The following is a 12,827-nucleotide window of genomic DNA, read 5'->3' as shown; positions in this document are numbered from 1 at the left end:
GCTACAATGTATCCTGCACTTATTAATTGAAACTACAAGCTATTATGGTATTAGCTCCTGTGATCACCTGACAGCAACGTACCCAATCACAACTATTGAAATGATTTAAAATCTAGGCATTAGCATACCAGTAAGAACACAGATTAGTTGTGATTTTTTCTTGTTTTGTTTTTCCAATCTGGAATACTTTTGACAATTTCTTAGATAAACCTGCAAAGAAAAAACACTTGAGCTCTTTATGAGCTGGAGAAAAACACTTAATTAAACCATGTATTTTGAACACTTAAAATCTGCAAACAACAAATGACGAATATTAGTTGAGATCTTCTTCTTGTTGTCTTCGAGCTCAGGCAGACTAGCCTGGATGGAATGTTGCTAGGTCCTTAGAGGATTATTCTGCCTCTTTTAGACCGACCTAGCAGACCTAGCAGTATGCCTCTGGACTCAGAGGCTGATGCTGTCTTTGATTGAGAGGGATCAGTTTGGATTTTTCCCCAATGAGTGATTTGGCTCCTCTGCAGGTGTGCTCCGGTGATACCTGGTGAAGCCCATCCCTTGCAGCCTCAGAGTGTGCAATGTTCTCTCGGCCACCTGGAATTAACCGGTCCACCTGGACACCTCTACTTTCTTTTTATGACTTTCATCCACGCACCAGGGGACGCATGGGGACTGTTCTGGTCTCTGGTCATCCCACCCTGGTTCTCTTGCACCAGATCAGCAAAACCTGTAAATAGAGCTGGCAGGTTAACCAAAATGTGCTTTATACTCACCTCTCTCGCTGTTCACGGCCGACCTGCTGATGGNTCCAGGGATCGGCCAGTCAGCAGCTCATATAGAGTGCCACCTGTTCCTGAATTAACTGAGCTTCTCAATAGACATCAAAATATAGGTAATGCGTCCAACCAATCCAAATTTCTTCTTAAGGAATTACTTTAATCTATTTTTCTTTTCATTATTGGTTTGAAATCAAAGTAGGTTTTTGTGGTTTGTAGTGAAACAAAATAATAAAGCTGGTACTTTCAAATAAGCAAGTTTTAAGATGTAAATCTAGAGCTATAGTTTGTTGTTCATCAAACTCAGAGAGGAGCTGTAAATAAATAAATAAAATATGTAGACACATAACTGGCAATAAGTTTTAGTGGTGCTGAAGAAAGTTATAATGAAGGAAAATGAAAAGGCAGAAACAATCCCAGTGTTTTAGTTTTGGTCATTTATATTAGGCACAACCGTTGAATTAGTCTAACACTTAAATTCTCACACATAGATCCTGCAATAAAAGTCAATAGATTTTAAAGCTGTAGCTCCTGCATGGAAATTTAAAAACAAGTTCATAACAAGTTCACACTTTGTTTAGTCCTAAAAGAAGAACAGAAACATTGAAAACCATTCTATTTAAATAAGTTTACTTCTGATTATCAAGAAATTATTTAAGTTTATTCAAGCATTGTTAAGGGAAACACCTCCTTTTCTGGCCTAATAGTTGCTTTTAGAATAAATTGAGTGCAAATGACACATACTTTAACAAAATTCTTTGTCATATCGTCTGAAGATGGGTGCCATCAGTTGCAGGTGTTTTGTTCAATCCATGAGCTTCATTTAGTGCTCTTTTTTTCTAAACCCTGGGGTTAAAATTAGCCTTCTATCGCGGCTATTATTTTATCAATCTTATCTGTCTGGGTGATGTCATTGTGAATACTTATGAATTTACAAATGCCACCATGCTGTGAGATATTAAGATGTGTAACAGGTAATTCAGTATGATTTGGGTAGATTTCTGAGTTATTTTGCCACGCCTGCTGCTTATTGAGTACATTTATGCTGACGTTTTTCCACAGAATCAAAGCGTGCATCCTTGTTTTGCTTTATTTCATTTGTGATAAAACAAAACACAAGAAATTGGCTTAGAAGCATCTTTACACTTACATAGGGGTTAGCATTTAAATGATTTCACTGTACTATTCATCTTTTCAGTTTTAAAATGTTTTAAATGTTTGGCAGATCTGGGTTAGAAATGTCAGGGAATCTATCAGCAGCAGCTACAATCATCTTACTGTAACCTACAATTAAATTCTTTTAGGCTAGAAAGATCTTCTAGATATTATTTGCACATAGCATAAAAATGGTGTTGCATATTGCGTCGGCCATAAAAAGCTAATTTTGATCAACCTCTGCTTTTGTTTTTGTCTAACAAGTTTAAAGAAATTCAAGTAAAATTTAAAGAAATTAAAGTAAAATGCCCCTGCTACTCCCTCCCCCTTTTTTTCTGAAACAGAACCACATTTTGTAATGCCATCTGTTTCAGAAACATCCCGAAAAACAGCATTGAGAAGTCAGGTGCTTTAAAATGTTCAGACATCATCTGATCAGTGGTTTTGTTTTCATATCACTTTAGGTGTGAGTTTCAAGGCCTCCAAGCAGAACAGAGGCAGGACCTCGTTTGTTTTGACTGTCTGTGGAGCCATGCAGCTGTGTTTATCAGGGAGTGTGGACAAAATGGAGGCTCCTAGTTTCATGAGAAGGTCACAGCCACAAAAGTTCACTGGAACACAACCGGAATGAATAGAATGTCATGTCAGGTAGTTCTTTTTCTGGAGGCAGCTTCAGTGTCACCCCAGAGAGACCCACAACGTTCACAGCTTTATTGGGCCAGCCGTCTTCTGTCCAAGGAGCATGTTGTCCCAGTGTCCATGGGAAATGACAGTGTTCAGTTCAGGCTGTCCAGATGTAACAACAGGTCTGCCAGTCCCTGTGTAGATGATCAGCTCTGCGCGGTTTGTCACTGCTGGTTCTGCTCTCGTATCAGGTCTCATCCGTCTTTGGGATTTGACCTCTCGGTGGCGTTGCTGCATATGGTTTAGTTGTTTTTGTTGTTCGTAGCTGATGTCCACCTTTATTTGGGGAACGTTTGCTGCGTATGCAAAGGTCTGCCCCCTAACTGCCCGTATACCTCAGCCCCCACCTCGAGAATACGAGACACACCTAAAGCCCCCTCATTCTCAGTAGCAGTTTTTGTGGGAAATTATAAGTGCTTAGTTATGAAATATTGTAGAAATTACCAAACTTTGGAGGTCAGAAGTGTAACTCTAGCTATGATATCGTACCACATTTATGGTTACATGTTTGCTGTAGCTGAAAGAATCTAATTATTTCTTGCTTATCACCCCACCTGCGTTTAATACCCTTTCTTCCGCAGACAATTCTCCCACACCGCCTGCAGCAAATATTTTGGCACTGAACCCTTCTTCCCTTTTTTTTTTAAAGTTGGCGACGTGAGCTCAGAGGCCTGATTTAGGAGTTGTTTTCAGAACCCAAATGGTTCTTAAACTTGGATGCAGAGGTTTATCAATTATCAGAGAGGTCATGCCTCAGACAACATCACTGTTTGACTGTTTCAAGTCTAGGATAACTCAAAGTACTTGTTTGTTCTTAAAAAAGTCTTTTATCAAAAGTATTTTATGATTCTCTTCAAGTGATGTTAGTTTCCACGTGTCTCTCAATTTTGTTTTAAACTAGGAAATTTGAATTTCCTGTGAAAATGCAGTATGAATAATGGTGTTTCTAGGTGGCAGTATGCTGAAGTAGTTAGCTTTTAAAAAGCAGTAAAAATTGACAGTCTTTCTGGAATTTCAATGTGTTTTGGTGAGAGAAATTGCTAGAAAAATAAAACCTGACTAATCTTTTAAAAGTTATCCATAACAAAAGTGGCACCCATCTCCTAAACGAGCTGAACGTTTTGGTTCCTGAATGGCTGAAATAATTTGAAATTTGCAGGACGAGTCAGATGCCAAGCAACATACAGAAGTAATTGGTAATTCCATGAAGCATGGACTTACCAGAATTTTGAGCACTTTAAACTATTTTCATCTTTGAGTAACCCCACACACTAATAATCAACATTTGTCACTTTTCATCAACCACTTTCGTAATTAAATAAACATATTTCTCCTTAGCAATGTGATCCCATTTTCCTTCACCCCTCTTAGGATGTTGTACCCCATGTTGTACTGCTTCACTCTGTGTGTGTGTGTCACCAGCTCATGTTCTGGTCCTGCTGGTGCGCACTGGGACCAGTGGTACCAGTTCTCGCCTTTACCTCAGAGGCAAACGGCGTGAGATGTCCTCTCAATATGGTCCTGTAAATCTGGGTTCCGACCATTTTCTTTTGATGAGGATGGACCCCTCAACTTGAGTCTCTCCCTGGATCCTGGCGAGCTCCCTCCCGACACTCTGCAACTGATGAAAATAGTCTTTTTGTCAGTTGCTGCAGATCACCTGTGAGATCTGGAGGTCAGCGTTGTGGTCCAGCGAAACACTGTATAGTGGTCAGTTCGAACGGAGTGTGTCCTGTAGTAGAATTTACAGAACATCTGATTGACATTAAGGCCAAAGGCAATGGATCAACCCAGGACAATTTACTCTGTGCACAGATTTTAGCCAATTTGTTTTTCAGGTTCTGATTCATTCTTTCTACCTTCCTCTGTGACTGAGGATGATAGACTGTACCGAACCTATGTTCAAGGCCTAGAGTGGCCCCACTCCCTGTAGGTCCTGGTTTTCAAAATGGGTTCCGTTGTCTGTCCGGATCTTCTCAGGGAATCCGTGCCTGAGAATGTAATGATTTATTAAACATTTCAGAACAGTTTCGCTGCCCTTTCTAGCAGCTGGCAAGCTTCTGGCCAGCCTGTGGATGTGTCCACACACACCAACAGATACCTTTTATTTATTAAGCATCTCAGAACAGTTTTGCTGTCCTCTCTAACAGCTGGCAAGCTTCATGTTCTCTAACCATGCTTTTAGTTACCTTTTGCCTCAGGAATCTGATTTGCTTTACCAAAAATCCCCCTAGCGGTTTGCACGTGCCCAACGGACGGTCCTTGACCGTCTGCGCCAGGCTGTCCCTGACTTTGCCAGATTTCTGCTTACCTCACTCTTCATGTTCAGTCAGATAAGTCAATAATTCATCAATCTGGGCTCGGAGAGACACCCAGGGACCCTTCCCCCAGGCTTCATGATCAATATCTCTGTCCATGTCTATGACCATAGACAGTTTCGCTTGGCCTCCTCTGTCTCAAGGTCAAGAGTCAAACGCTGCACTCACTCACCCGGCGGTGAGATAAAAACGTGTTCACTCAGCGGTGAACAGAGAAAATGGCGTCAGCTTCATTCGCTCACACTCACTTTTCTCACACATCAATACAAATACATATAAAAGAGGATCCTCTCACAAAAACACAGTGTTGATCAACAGGCCCATCGCCTTTTTACCTTAGCGCTTTTTTCCCTTAAATCCATTAATAAGTGTGGTCAGGTCTTGTTCTTAATTCGTGAGCGATTATCTCCACAGGGAAAACTCAGTTCAAACCTACCTGGCACGTAGCCTATCTTTACCTGCGTCCAGAATAAAGTGGGGGGAGCCACCCCGCTCCCGCAGGGTCCCAGACCCTAATCCCAACTCACACCGGAGTCCCTGACCTGGCTCTTTATTTTACCTTTTTACCTTTTATTTTACCTTTTTTACACAATGCACAATATCAACAACAATAACAGGCTGTTATAAGTTTAAGAGGCGGACCGACACAGTACAATCCCACAGTGAGGAAAAATCCTCTTGTTTACAGTCGGTTCGTGGAATTCCACTGTATCCGTCCGCCCCGTGTCCAATTAAAGTTAAACAAATATTATACTCACTCCTCCAATGCACCTGCCCGCATCCTCCACCATTTGTTAAGGACAGATTAATACTCCCAAGATACTGAAACATCTGCTCTCCGTCCTCAAACGGGATCAGGAAGATGCACGGAAGAAGAGAGTCAAAAAACAGCCAAGAGTTCCTCTTAAAATCAAAACACATTTATTCACTTTCAGCGCTGAAAGGGAGACGTGAGAAAAAGACCCTTACCGAAGTTCAGAGCACTCAGCCTATGTCTCAATCTAACTTCCTGTTCAATGTACTTTTGTTACTTGAAAAGCAAAACATCAGTCCCATCTGGTACTTTTCCATGTCAGTGTTTTTCCATTCTCCTCGTGGAGAGCCACTTCCTGGATTTCATGACATCATCTCATCATGTGTTCTCTATGACCTGCTATTATCCCTTACATTGTTTCTGGGCTCTGGACTCTGGTAAAAAGAAACTTCATGGTCTTACATTTTATATAACTTTTATATAACATTTTATATAACTTCACAACGTTCAAACCCAATTAAAAAATAACAAAGAAAAAATATGTTAGCGCACAACAAACAACGTACTGCAACCAAACGAAAAAAACAAACAAACAACGCAATCAGTAATAAAATAACAGAACACCAAACATGCAGGCAAATTATACATAAATTGACATGCAAAGGAAAAAACAGCATCAGCAAATAAACATGCAGTTAAATTACAAAAGACTCACCATAGGCAGGTTGAGCCCTTACCTAAATAAAATAAAATAATTAATTGGGTAGTTCGTAATCCAAAGGGTAACGACATAAAGCAGCAAAACTGGGACAAAACAACGGCCCCAACGGAGGCAGCCTCAATGCAGCTGCACACCTTGTGCTGCGCACCCGCTGATCAGGTGCAGCCTGCGTCACGCAGGGGGGAATACGCAGGAAAATCAAAGAATTCTGTAAAAACAAACCCCAAGGTGCCATATATCCCTGTTTCAGAAATTCTGTTGGCTACACATCCATGGCTTTAGATTTTTTGTCAGCATTGACCAGTCATAAATATTCGTGAAAGATTCGGGGGATGTGTAAATTAGCTACATGACACTATCTGGCTATTATTGGCTCAGGAAAACTCATTTCATAACGTGATTGCTCGAATGTGGTGTCAATCAAAACGGGAGGGTTTAAGCTGTCATATAAAATCGTTGTAATTGCGGACAGTGGCTTTTCTGAGATACCAGAGGGCTGAAAAGTCATAAGAATGAGATCTGTACCGTGGGCGGGACAAAACAGGGCATGGCTAGTTAACAGGTTAAACCTGGTCCATTTTCCTCAGCCTTGCCTCTTCTCTCACTCTTCACTAATCTTCAGACATTCATTTTGGTTTCATGCACTGTCTGGTTCTCCTCCATGCTCTTTATGTTACTTTGTATTCTTGCTGACAAGTCAGCCTTTTTATTTTTGAATAATACATTTTCAAGTTTCTCTTGTTCCTTCATGTCAGCCTGCATCCCTGGGTCTTTATCTTCCCAAAACCTAACAAAAGGTTATAGTTTCAGTGATTTTAAGCCAGAATGACATAAAACTCACTGATGAAAAATAATGTCATGTTCTTTAAAGCACTTGCCTTGATAATCATAACAACCAATGGCAAAACATTGAACACTTCTTCAATGAGTTTAGTTTTTTTTTCTCTGATTTTTAGAGTTTGCTGCCATTCTGTCAGTAACTAAGAACCACCACTGTTCTACAAGTACATCTTCTAAAAATGGCACACAAATTCTTGTCTCTCTAACATAGATTGTGAAGGGGCTGGCCATCCCAGTGTTTTTTTCTAGTTCAGCAACTTGGACAGTATTCAGCTGTAGAGATAAGAAGTTTTTTGTTTGTGTTTAAGACTGTTTAGGATCTTTTTCTGGCAATGAATCACACACAATAGAGTAAGAACAATGACATTGCGCTATTTGAAGAACAAGAAACCACAAGTTTATAAAACATGGTAATGTAAATCCCTTTATGCTGATGTTATTGTCATCAACCTGGAGCTTAGTATGGGATTGAAATAAATATGGCCTAAAAGTTAAAGTTTGGTAAATGTCTACATCCAGGTTAACATTTAAATAGATCATTTTTCAGACAAAAAACTAAGTAGCAAACCATAACAGAACTATGACTCTGGTTTTCCAACTGAGAGATCTTTGTTATATCCATTCACTAACTACTGGACCATTACCTGCCCTTATGTAGACACAGTACCTCCCTGGTTTTATTACATAAACAGGTGTTTTATGTAGGAGATACAGCAAGTTGAAAAGACACTTTATTCCTGGTTTTGAATGGAAAATGCTGAAATTAGATACAATAGAAGTCAATGAAAGTTTGGATGTTCACATTCTGACTCTGAGGGATCTGAGAAAAAGTTCTACAGCAGTGAGAAATACACCAGATACAAGAAGATTAAAAGACCTACGTATGTTTGAAGACCTTACCATGGTGGAGGGGTTTGAGTGTCTCAATGCTCCTAGGAGCTATGCTGTCAGGGGCTTCATGCCCAGAGTAGGGTCACCCAAGACAGACAGGTCCTAGGTGAGGGATCAGACAAAGTTCAGCCCAAAGACCCCTTATGTTGAGTGAAAATATTGGACACACTGTTCCCTCGCCCGGACGCGGGTCACCGGGACCCCACTCTGGAGCCAGGCCTGGAGGTGGGGCACGTTGGCGAGTGCCTGATGGCCAGGTTTTCGCCCATGGAGCCCGGCCGGGCACAGCCCGAAGAGGTGACACGGATCCCCCTTCCCATGGGCTCACCACCTATGGGAGGGGCCAAAGGGGTCGGGTGCAATGTAGGACAGGTGGTGCGGACCTTGGCGGTCTGATCCTTGGCTAAAGAAGCTGGTTCTTGGGACCTCAAAGCGTGGCACTGGCTCTGGAATCAGTCTCCTTGACAGGGGTTGGACACTTTTTCATTTTGCAGTTGTCCCCGGTGAGAAGCGCCGAGCATGAGTGGGCATACTTGTTGCCCCCGATCTTGGTGCCTGTATGTACCCTGGTGAACAAGAGGGTAGCCTCCATCCGCCTACATGTGGGGGGACGGGTCCTGACTGTTGTTTGTGCTTATACACTGAACAGCAGTTTAGATTACCCACCATATTTTGGAGTCCTTGGAGGGGTTACTGGAGAGTTCCTCTCCTGGGGACTCCCTTGTTCTGCTGGGGGACTTCAACGCTCACGTGGGCAATGACAGGGAGACCTGGAGGGGTGTTGTTGAGAGAAACCGCCCCCCTGATCTGAACCTGAGTGGTGTTCTGTTGTTGGACTTCTGTGCTCATCATGGATTGACCATAACGGACACCATGTTCAAATATAAGGGTGTGTCCATATGTGCTCTTGGCACCAGGACACCCTAGGTTGCAGTTCAATGATCGACTTTGTTCTCGTTTCATCTGATCTGCGGCTGCATGTCTCGGACACTCGGGTGAAGAGAGGGGCGGAGCTGTCAACTGACCACTACCTGGTGGTGAGTTGGATTCGATGGTGGGGGAGGACGCTGGTCAGACCTGGCAAGCCCAAACGTATTGTGAGGGTCTGTTGGGAACATGTGGCGGAGTCTCCGTTGGGCGGAGTTTTAGCTCCCATCTCCGGGAGAACTTTGAACATGTTCCGGGGGAGGTGGGGGACATTGTGGGCCATGTTCTGTGCCTCCATTGTTGAGGCGGCTTATTGGAGCTGTGGTCACAAGGTAGCTGGTGCCTGACGTGGCAGCAACCCTCGAAACTGCTGGTGGACACTGGCAGTGAGGGATGCTGTCAGGCTGAAGGAGTCCAATTGGGCCTTCTTTACTATCTCATTTTGGAGCCTCTCTTTTGCATATTCTCCAAAATGTAAAAACTATGGATCTGGTCAGCTGGTTTCTCAATGCAATTGATCAAATATTCCAGAAGGGAAGACTGGGCAAGGGAGAGCCCGCCTGGCCAGATGGTACATCATTCGCTGGATACACAATAGATTCCTGGAGGAAATGGAATAGTTTTTCTATCGATTTTGTTAGTGGAAGATGTGGAAGATCTTTACATATTTTGGTTTTTGATAACAGGATTTCTGCTGTTTGGATTAGGCAGTTACCTGACATATTGGCAAATTCGTTTGATGGGTTCGGCAGTCAACACTTAAACTTTGTGGTTACGGGAACTGAATCGCAAGATGGATGCAATCCTTTTACAGGACCGCAGACTAAACTGCGGTTCCGGGACTCAGGAATGAAATGGGTTACATCTTGGAAAAAGTTGCTCGCTCGAATCAGGCGGAATGGAGCTGGAATTTGGCTGTTTGGATTCACCTTTGAGAAGTATCAGCAAGATTTTCAAGGCAGACGGAAAACATAATGTCGGCCTGACCCAAAACTATCTTCAATTTCTTCCCAGATTTTATGTAAACAATATGCTCTGCCCCCTCCCTTGCCTAAGGGCATCTGTGGATCTGCTCTGGGCTGGCTTATAACATTCCATCATATCATCAAAGACAATGGTCTCTGTGACGTGATTCATTGACTTCTCTACAAACACACACACACACGCACACACAGATACACACACACCCACACACACACACACACACTCATACAACACGCACCACACTGCCTCCCACCACCTCTACACACACACACACACACACACACACACACACACACACACGGACACTTTCCGCTGTCTCTGCCTCGTCTCTGTCACTCGCACTCCCTCCCTTCCCTCCTTCACTACCTTAGTCTAGTTATCTTAGTAATTCTTATATTGGCTGTCAGCGGGCCTTAGTACTGTTAGTTAGTTAGTCTTTTGGTACCTCTAGCTTAGCATTATCATGTTTTAGTTTAGTTATCTTAGCATTTTTCATGTTGGCTGTTAGCGGGCCTTTTTGGTACTATTAGATAGTCTCTTGTACCTTTAGTTTAGCATTAGCATGTTGTACTTTTAGTTTAGCATTATCATTTTTCAGTTTATGTTAGCTTATTTTGCCTTCCTGTACATTTAGTTTTGTTTAGTTTATCTTAGCTCATATTTTAGATATTGTTAGATTGTTAGATTCCTAATTGTTGTTTAGTTCAGCTTTAACTTTATCATGATTTCATTTAGATTATCTTAGCTACTATTTTGACTGTCTTAGCTCATGTTTAGATATGTTTAGTTTCATGATTTTATTTAGATTATCTTATATCTTATTTATATTATACATGATTGATGTTTTATGATTTTTATGATGTTTGATATGATGTTATTATCTGTATTTGATTATGTACCTGATTGTTGTTTCTGTGTTGTAAAGCACTTTGAATCGCCTTGTTGCGGAAAAGTGCTATATAAATAAATTTCACTTCACTTCTTGGCCTGTGGTACTCCAGAAGCAGCTGACGGATACCGGCAGTCCAAGCAGCATGGAGCTCGGGTGGTCGCTGAGGCAAAAACTCAGACATGGGAGGAGTTCGGAGAGGCCATGGAGAAAGACTTCCGCACAGCCTCAAGGTGATTCTGGTCCACCATGCGGCGTCTCAGGAGGGGAAAGCAGTGCAGCGCCAACACTGTTTATAGTAGGGGTGGTGTGCTGCTGACTTCGACTCGGGATGTCATGGATCGGTGGGCGGACTACTTCAAAGAAACTTCGAAGTACTTTGGGTCCGGCTCTCCAATCAACGGTGCTGAGGTCACTGAGGTGGTTATAAAGCTCCTCGGTGGCAAGGTTCCAGAGGTGGATGAGATTCACCCGGAGTTCCTTAAGGCTCTGGATGTTGTAGGGTTGTGTTGGCTAATGCGACTCTGCAATATTGTGTGGACATCGGGGACAATTCTGCTGGATTGGCAGATCGGGGTGGTGGTCCCCTTATTCAAAAAAGGGGACCGGAGAGTGTGTTCCAACTACAGAGGGATCACACTCTTAAGCCTCCCTGGTAAGGTCTATTCAGGGGCTCTGGAGAGGGGTTAGGTTAGGAAGAGCAGTGTGGTTTTTGTGGTTTTCGCTGGTCGTGGAATGCTCTATACCCTCAGCAGGGTCCTTGAGGGTGCATGGGAGTTCACCCAACCCGTCTACTGTTTTGTGGACTTTGAGAAGGTGCTCGACCGTGTCCCTCGGGGTATCCTGTCAGGGGTGCTCCGGTAGTATGGGGTACCGAGCCCTTTGATACAGGCTGTTACGTCCCTATATGACTGGTGTCAGAGCTTGGTCCGCATTGCCGGCAGTAAGTCGGACTTGTTTCCAGTGAGAGTTGGACTCTGCCAAGGTTGCCCTTTGTCACCGATTTTGTTCATAACGTTTATGGACAGAATTTCTAGGCACAGCCAAGGTGTCGAGGGGATCTGTTTTGGTGACCTTAGGATTGTGTCTCTGCTTTTTGCAGATGATTTTGCAGATGATGTTGCAGATGATGTTGTCCTATTGGCTTCATCAGGCCGTGATCTACAGCTTTCGTTGGAGCAGTTCGCAGCCGAGTGTGAAGCAGCTGGGATGAGGATCAGTGCCTCCAAATCCAAGGCCATGGTCTTGAGCCAGAAAAGGGTCTTCTCCGGGTCAGGGAAGATGTCCTGCCCCACATGGAGGAGTTTAAGTATCTCGGGGTCTTGTTCACAAATAGGGGAAAAATGGATTGGTGCAGCATCTGCAGTGAAGCGGGCACTGTCTGCGAAGCTCTCGATTTACTGGCCGATCTACGTCCCTACCCTCAACTATGGTCACGAGCTTTGGGTAGTGACCGAAAGAACAAGATCGCGAATACAAGCGGCTGAAATTAGTTTTCTCTGAAGGGTGCCTGGGCTCTCCCTTAGAGATAGGGTGAGAAGCTCGGTCATCCGAGAGGGACTCAGAGTAGAGCCTCTGCTTCTACATGTCGAGAGGAGTTGACTCGGGCATTTGATTAGGATGCCTCCTGGACGCCTCCCTGGGTGTTCTGGGCACGTCCCACCGGGAGGAGGCCCAGAGGAAGACCCAGGACATGCTGGAAGGACTATACTTCTCGGCTGGCCTGGGAACACCTTGGGATTCCACCGAATGAGCTGGCCCAATTGGCTGGGGAGAGGGAAGTCTGGGTCTCCCTGCTTAGGCTACTACCCCCGCAACCCGACCCCAGATAAGCAGAAGAAGATGAATGAATGGATGGATGGATGGATGGATGGATGGATGGATGGATGGA

The 12,827-nt window shown here is 43.5% G+C and overlaps 1 long non-coding RNA gene across 1 annotated transcript; it reads right to left on the bottom strand.

Moving 5' to 3' along the window:
- Nucleotides 1-1,935: 1,935 nt before the first annotated feature.
- Nucleotides 1,936-6,646, bottom strand: LOC119617306. The gene is made up of 2 exons (XR_005233543.1): nt 5,900-6,646; nt 1,936-4,603 (listed from the first exon to the last, which is right to left on the bottom strand). It is a non-coding gene; the product is annotated as an uncharacterized LOC119617306 (long non-coding RNA).
- Nucleotides 6,647-12,827: the final 6,181 nt, after the last annotated feature.

The sequence above is a fragment of the Kryptolebias marmoratus genome, linkage group LG9 (genome assembly GCF_001649575.2).
Source record: "Kryptolebias marmoratus isolate JLee-2015 linkage group LG9, ASM164957v2, whole genome shotgun sequence".
Taxonomy (NCBI): Eukaryota; Metazoa; Chordata; class Actinopteri; order Cyprinodontiformes; family Rivulidae; genus Kryptolebias; species Kryptolebias marmoratus.
This window is presented reverse-complemented; position numbering and strand designations above follow the sequence as displayed.